Genomic DNA, 8,518 nt, shown 5'->3' on the forward strand with positions numbered 1-8,518 from the left:
ACGCCAGGAGCAACTCCAAAGTCCCCATAGGGGAAACTAGATGCAGCAGCCTCTGGAGGTGCGGCTGCTACAGTGCGAAAATTTCAAGATCCTCCACAGACCCACGACAGTTCTTCACTGCAAACTACAGTTCGTTACATACGGCCACCAGCAGAATCGACGCCGCTACGAAATTCCGCTGATCCTCAACGTAACCACGACGCCGACATTCGCCCCACCACTCCTAGAACCAGCAGGTTTTAGAAGTACGCGAGAAGGCCCACAGACTAAAAGGATTCGGTTGGTCTATGCTTGCACGCGCTACGATTTGTAATTTATTTCTTGTTACCAAAATATGGTACGTCTGACAAGTACTGCATTGTTCTCTTGTGAATGTCCGGAGACTGCACCGTGTGTTCGCGATTTTTGTGTGGGGAAGTACTTGCGAGAGCACCCGACGAACCAGCTTATTTCATCGCGTTCGCTCTGGTGGAGTTGGTTTGGCGCACTTGTATTTGCGCCAAGGAGTTAACTGTTTTATGTTTTCTCGTGATACGAAGGACCCATTTTTACGAACTGTGTGTCAGGTTAGGTTGAACAAAGTTTTGCCAAATTTAGCTATAAGTTCGGCGAGCATGCAAGGGAGGATTTTCAGAATCCATAAAGCAGTGTGCATGTCATGTCGCGTATTGAAATCCCTATTTTCGTTTGAATATTTGTCAGCTGCAACGCGAAAGAAACTTTATAAGGACTTGTGCGATGTGTTTCTCCCGATCCCATTGTAGAGATCGTTGTACTGTGCAGGTCCATGAAATTCAGTCATTATACGAGTAAAAATATGACAGTACCACGGGGAGAAAAAATTTCTTTTTCAACTTCCATAGCAATACACTAGAATTTAGGACCTACTTAGAAACGACGGCTTTTTTGTACCTTGGGGAAATCATTGCTTCATATTCCACAAGCCGGTAACTATCGAACACGTTTTCTAAGACTATTCGGAAGCCTTTTTCTTCTGGAACATTCTACAACGAACGCCTATAAACGACCTATCCAAGGATGCATTCGGAAAACGATTTTTACTAATTGAAGATGATGATGGGCTGTACCGCTGGACATGATCATGTTATTAAATCTGGCGATCCAGAATGGCTTTCAGGCATGCATACATTGATGCGAGTAAAATATTTTTTAGGAGCTATTCCTAGTGTTATTGATGTTTTCAAGACACAAGACGAAGTGCTGGAGTGGCTTCTGAGGATGGAAGTGTTGCAGCACATGCCTTATTTTTAATGGATCACACAGCCCGCTATTGCGTGGTTTTTGGCCCGTGTTGCGTGATAGTGGAGTAACGTTCTTTATGTGTAAAATCTGGTTATAAATTTGACAATTATGAAAATAAAATGGCGTGGTCTAGTGAGATTCTGCTTCCGGCCACGCCAGTGAACGGACTCAGGATGCAGGGTTCCTCAGGAGCGGCTTCAGCGGCCATGTCAGGCCACGGTAACAGGACTGCTGAACAGGACAACACTTACCAGGTCGTTTTGCCTGCACTTCCAACAGGTCGGTTTGTTTTGAATACGGTTTTTTTGCACGCCGATATCAGGGCCCGCCCGTACCGGGTGGAAGATTTCCGCGACGCGTTGGCACAGCATTCGCTGATCCCCGATGTTATTGCAATGGGGGCGTATCGGATACGCCACGTCTAGGCCGTCACTCTCAAGGATACTGAAGCGGTGAACAAGATTGTAAGTATAGGTGAGCTTTCTGTGAAAAACGGTCGCTGCTTGGTGGTTGACCCGGCGAACCAGGACGTGCGACTCAAGCTTCACTCAATGCTACACAACGTGCCAGACGAGGTTGTTCGTGCTGAATTTGTGCCGAACGGAAAGGTGTCGGAAGTTTCCTGGGAGCGCTGGCGTGTTAAAGGTATGTTAGAGAAGTGCTCTACTACTAGACTCGTCACGCTGAAGCTGAAAGCTGGCATGAAGCTCGATGACCTGCCGCATCAGTTGAATGTTAGCGCTGAGCTGGCGCTCGTCATTGTGCCCGGCAGACCCCGTTGTGCCTACGCTGCCGGAGTACGGGTCACATCCGCAAAGAGTGCCGGGTTCCTCGCTGCAGAAACTGTCGACGGTTCGGGCATGAAGACAGCCAGTGTGCTCGTACCTACGCTAGCATCGCCGGACCTGGGACCAGCGAAGACTAGTCCGAGTTAATTATGGACGAGGCGGATGCGGAGGATGCTGCTGACAATAGGGGTCAGTCAACAGAACAGGACGCGCATTCCATGACTGTTTTAACAAAGCATAAGGTGACGGTCTCCAGTCAAGAGAATGAAACTCTGCAAGCCTTGCACGTTCCGTCACAGGACCATGAAGACGCGTCAAAGGAAGCGTCAGATGTAATCAATTTTTCTGACGCTGAGGAGCATCTCGGTACTGAGCCACCCTGTACTGATGCCATGGAGATTGGGCTGGAGGCAGTAGCCTTAATTTCCGCGAAACATCCGCACGAGGGAAGCGTTGAGGATATTCAGCTGCCAGGCGGTGTCTGTGGTGAGCCGCCGCCAAAAACTTCGGGCATCCGAAGAGCAACTTTGAGACCGAAGCCGAACTTCTCGGCTGACACGCGCCAGGCGGGGAAACCACCTCCGTAGTTTTGTGGTGCCCTGAAAGATTTGTGGGTCAGCTGCCTACCGACCAGCGTCAGGAATCTTCTACAACCAAGCGGTGCTTGTGTGAGAAAAAAAAAATGAAACACGGCGCTTAGACTACGTTTGAATGCACCCCGACGTTCTGCTGGGAGGACATTACATGCATACATACGCCACTGTTTGTCAGAAGCGGAAGCCACGCAACCATGAAGGTAGGCACCATGCGGGTATGGGCATCTTTGTCTAATACATGACTGTCAAGCCTAATTCGCTGTTACACGTAGCTACTTTGAATGTCAGAGGGCTGGGAGCGATAAGGCGACAATGCCAGGTCAGTCGCCTCCTTTTGGATAATAATATTGATATAGCAGCTCTGCAAGAGTCAAAGATTGGGAGCCAAGAAGCACTGATAGTATGGTGGCTTCTTTTCAAACAAACTTTTATGTGTGTGCATGCCATTCTGTTGGTGTATCGGGTGGATGTCTTTTATTTATGCGTAACACGCTGGGAGTAAGCCTAGAGTCCATTTTTGCCTGTCCAAGTGGTCGGCTTTTGGTTACTGATTTTACCTACTCTAATTTATGCTAGCGTGTTGTGTGTGTGTACGCTCCCAATTCAGAATGCGAGCGTGAATTGTTTTTTTGATTCTATTGAGTTGTGGTTCAAGGTCGACAAAATCTTGCTTGTACTTTGCGATTACAACTGTGTGTGCGCAGCAGCGGACCGAGCGGCAAAGTGTAAACCTCGAAGAGACAGAAGCTCCGAGCGGTTGAATGCACTTGTGCATGAGAATGGCCTTGAGTATGTTGGTAAAGTGTTCTCCACTGGTAACCAGCCAGAGTTCACGCACTTTCAGCGAGATAGCCATGCTAGATTGGACAGGGTGTATGCCTCGGTTGATCTTGTTTCCCTGTGTACTGCATATGAGGTCAAACCTGTATCTTTCAGCGATCATTGTCTCGTGAGTGCAGTGTTCGGTACGAAAGGAAAGAAAGCACGCTTTAACTGGCACCTATGGAAACTGAATGCCAAACTTCTTGCCGATGAAGAGTTCCTTACGGAAGTTAAGACCGAGTTTGAAATTCGTCTTGCTATGCGACCAGTAAGTTTTGCAGAGGAATGGGACAGCTTCAAAGAGTGGGTCAAAGTGAAAGCCATAGAAAAGAGTAGTAAGGTGCGATATAAAGATAAAGAAAAAGAAAAAGAACTGAATGAACAACTTGAGTTTTTTTTTAGCATGGAAAGTACTGTGCCAGGAAATTTCGCCAGCAAAATACGAGAGCTTAAAATTGAGCTTGAAACAATCGACAGCGAAAGATACACAGCGGCTGTCATGCGTGCAAGGGCTGAAAAACTTTGGGCTTGAGAAGTGCCGACAAAACGAGCGCTAGCAGACGAGAAAAGATACGCCTGCCAGAAAGAAATTAGGAGTATAAGGTATGCCGGCCATATCACTGAAGATGCTAAATATATTCAGCGTGCGATAACAGAGCACTTCGAAGAACTGCTTAGCGCTAAGCCTGAGACGGTAGGCGGCTTTCAAACAGACTTTCTAAGATGATGCCTGCACAGGATGACGAAAGTAAAGCGCGCCTAGAAATACCGATAACGTTGCATGAGATCGAATCTGCAATTGATGACCTGACACCTGGGAAAGCCCCTGGGCCGGATGGTCTAAGCGCTGTATTCTTTAAAACTTTTCACCAGTATGCGGCTCAGTTTATGCTCGATGTAATCACTGAAGCTTATGAACGTAATACTGTTCCATTGTCTTTCTCTACATCACACATTGTTCTAATCAGAGGTGGGCAACCTCATGAGGTTTCGACCTCATGAGGTCGACCTCAACCTCAAAATGACCTCAACCTCACGGAGTGAGGTGAGGTTGAGGTGAGGTCGCTGACAGCTCGAAATTTTTTGAGTGAGGTCAAGAAATCGGACCTCAACCTCACGCGTGAGTTTGAGGTTGAGTGAGGTCGTCATTGTGTGAGGTCGAAATTATGAGGTCCAGGCTTTTTGCTGTTGCCACGACTTTCTTTAAAGAGCGCCCCTTTTGACGCGGAGCTCGACCGTACTGCCGCGGTGTGCCCGCCGACTCTCGGTGTTTGGTTACCCCCCGTTCGGACGACCGGATGCCGCAGCCCCCGCCCAGCTTTCGGTATTCCACCGTAATGTCCGCAGCCCGAGGACGCTTCCCTCTGGCCTTCTTGGAAGGAGATATTTTTTTTTTACTTCACGAACTCCTCATGCCCCCCGCCCACCACCCCCGTTTCCTCTGACTTGTTTGTGCCGATGCTTTCCGCAGGCTCAAACACCCAGGATGAAGGAGGAGAGTAAGGGATTCTTAACTTCATAATATCAGGTTTCTCTTGAAATCTCTTATTCAGGCGCAGAAAAAAAAAAAAAAAAAAAAGAGGAAAGCGTTCTCCTACATGTTTTTGTGAGCTAGAAAGTATTGAGATGGTTTCCGGCTCGCCATTTTGGTGTCTAGACGGACGAATTTGTGTGGCGAACTGAGCGTGTCTCTTTTGTGCTCCCGTCTGCTCCAGGCGGACAAATAAATCGGATGAAAATTTTTGTGGCCAGATGTCGGAATAATTTTTTCAGACATTTCTTTTTTTCTTTAAAAATCAATTTATAATACGTGAATGAAGCCAATTACACGCTAGCACTGAGGAATGCAGTACTAAGTCGATGTCTCAAACCTTCTATACGCTCTGGGAAGCGCAGTTGTCTTCTGTTTTTAGTGTGCGACATTTGTTATTACTTTCGTCAACATGGTATTTCTTTATATATATATTCTTGTAAGTCAATTAAGTTCGCGCACTGCCGAAAATAGAACAGGCTTCTTCCCTCGCATTAGGCTCTTTCTTTGGCATCTTTTCAGAGGCCCATAGCGCAACCCTCCTTTCCACTTACCGGCGCGGTCATTTAGTTTTTTTTTTTTTCTTTATCTTTTGCAAGTATTGAAAAGCGCGATCTAGTCTCTGAAAGCGGAGCTGGCACACATGCGCCACTGCCTTTTGGTGTGTATTGGTGACAGTTCGGCATTCACTGTATGAGCAAAACCAGATGCCATGGAGACGGACGGCGAAGGGAGGAGCGCGTGCACAGCAGGGAGCGCGGTCCCTCCGGGCTGCTTGCTCGCCTCCTTTCTGTTGTTCTTGTCTTTATTTTACGTTTACGTGCTGTTACAACACTAAAGGGGAAACGGTTTCTCTAGATTCACGTACGGTGCATGCGGCGAAGCAGCTTTGGAGACACCACCATGCAATTTATTAGTTCTGTCTTCAAAGGAAAACAAGTGAATACCACAAAGAAGCTCGTCTCAGAATTGTTGGCGAAATGGCACCCAGTATTCAGTTCGGACGTACAAGTATTTTATCGTGTTTTTTTTTTTTTTTTTTTTTTTTTTGTTATTATTTTAGGCGGGTGGGAGTTGGACATTTTGCTCCGGCGAAATTTGACGGGCGAGCCGATGTTCGCGACAGCAAAGTGGTTCACGTTTAACCCTCTTTCCTAGCAGTTCCGACGCTTGTAATTTTTTAATGTAAGCGTGGTGTTCGAAGAAGCAATTTCGACAATTCTTGCAATACGACGGGATCACAGAATTATAAACAAACGCCCAGGAGTGGCCGGGTGGGACCTCATAAGATAAACAGCATTCCTCTTCGAAATTTTCTGAAGGTTTATTCGGCGTTGTCCGAATTTTATGATTAATTGGTGTTTTGCTGTCTTTTTCTCTTTTGTTTGTTTTGTTGGAGATTTAGTCTTCACAAGTCGTTTCATGAGTGGCTATTATGGAAAATTTGTGCCCCGTTAATATGACATCCGTTAATATAGAGGACCCGAATTATGGACAGTTTTCTGGGGGCGAAGATTTTTCAATGTATTTATGACTCGTTAATATAGAAACTCGCTCTCTGAACAATGGAAAGGGGATTAATGCACACAGCCTATTCGGCCCATGCATTTTTGCCTCGTTAATATGGACATCGTTTGAAAAAAGCAGGGGAGTCCGAACGCAAGTTAAAGAAGGGTGCGCAGGCCGAGAACCTATGCGACAGCCGATACGGTGAGATGCCTGAACGAGTCCTGTGGAGTCGGAAAGAACCAAAGCGAGCGTGTCGTCGTTTTAGGAGGGGAGGGGGGGGGGGGGGGGGGGGAGGGGGCGCAAGAGCGGGAAGGAAGGAAGGAGGAGGAGAAAAGGAGGGTGGATGGCAGGGGTCGTACACAGCAAACCGAGGGTCAGGTAACTAAGAAAGACCCCAAAAATAGGGAACCGGGAGATTTCTGGGTGCAGCGGCAGCGCCGCAACTAGAGGCCGCAGTTGGGAAAATAGCAACATGTGGTCGCAATAAATTCTGCTGAACGTGAACGGAAGAGAGGCCGGTAAAAGCGTAAGAAAGAAATAATAGGAAGAAAGACAATCGCCAAAATTGGGGGTGGGAACTGAAGTTTTTCTATCCCAGAACGCAGTGTGTTCCATGAAGCCGTTAACGCTTTTCGGTCAGGGTTAAGACACACTCACGAAGTAGAGCGACGAAAGAAAGGCGACTAGAACGCAACCAGAACCGGGCGTCCCGTTCTGGATGCCCTTCCTTCTCATGCTCCTGGTTTTCGTCACTGTTGCGCTGCCGAAATACCACATTTTGCACCACAGCGATCCGCATGTCGGCTTCGCATTGAGTCAATGGTGCGGCCTTGACAAGGTCTGAGCTCTTCGTAGTCGACTAGCCGTCGTTCTAAACTGTACTTCAGCTTGCAGTGTTTGTTTCATAGGAACACATACAAACGGCACAGGAAAGGGCTGTTCGATAGCCTTCTGTATAGTAGCCTGCAAACTTGACTCCCTCGCTTCCTTACACAAACAGTACAAGGCAAGAAAGAGAATCAGAATAACGGGAAGTCAGGGAGGGGAAAAGAGTGCAAAGGGAAAAAGAGTGCAAAGAAGCAGGAGCCTGTAACCCTCAACTTTAGTCAGACGTTTGGCATGGCGGGAGTTAAACACAAAAGAATGGAGCTGAACTTAGGCGCGAAGCGGGAAATCTGTGAATACAAGCGGCAAAAGCCATCTCAGTCAATCCAAGCCGTGAAAGACTGGACCCAAGTTCAACTAGGCCTCAGCCTCGCCAGGTCGACGATATACCATCTATATATTCTACAGGACTCCGATAAATGGCTCAACGTCGGCATCGCAGCGAAGGCCACAGTCCGACAGCGCCCAGCACAGTTCGAAGAAATGGAGTCAGCCTTGTTAATGTGGTTCAGGAATGTGTACGCGAATGGTGCTGTCGTGAGCGACGAAATGCTTGAAGAGAAGGCTCGCTGCCTCAGCAACATTACGGATGCTTCTTCTCCTTCGTCTTGATAGGTTTTACCTGCGATGACTTACGGAATTTTTGTTCAGTAAAACAGGGGGATGTTTACTGAGAAATATTATTCTACGCTCTGTCTAGGCGTTACTGACTTCAGCTACTCAAGAGGATGGCTGACAAGACGTTTCGGGTCGACGGATTTATGGAGAAGAGAGTAGCATCGACATCTCGGCTGTCCTTATACACCCAAATTAATTAAAACAGAAGCTATTAATTATAAATTTTTTCTCAATTATATACCTTTTGTTTTTATTCATGACTCGTTATTATGGATGACTCGCTTTATGGACAGTTTTGGTCGGAAACCAAAGCGTCCATACTAACGAGGCACGACTGTATTCGTATTTTTTTCTAATTTAATGTATTCTGTCGCAAAACAATGTACAGTGTATCAAAAAAAAAAGCTCGGCAATCATCAACGTTTTTTTTTTTTCGAAATAAGAAAAACAGCAAGGATGGAAGCTTGGGCGAGTTGGTGCCGGTTTTCTTGCCTCATAGCGCTAAA

Source organism: Amblyomma maculatum, chromosome 1 (genome assembly GCF_055883805.1).
Source record: "Amblyomma maculatum isolate TAMU_Amacu chromosome 1, ASM5588380v1, whole genome shotgun sequence".
Classification (NCBI taxonomy): domain Eukaryota; kingdom Metazoa; phylum Arthropoda; class Arachnida; order Ixodida; family Ixodidae; genus Amblyomma; species Amblyomma maculatum.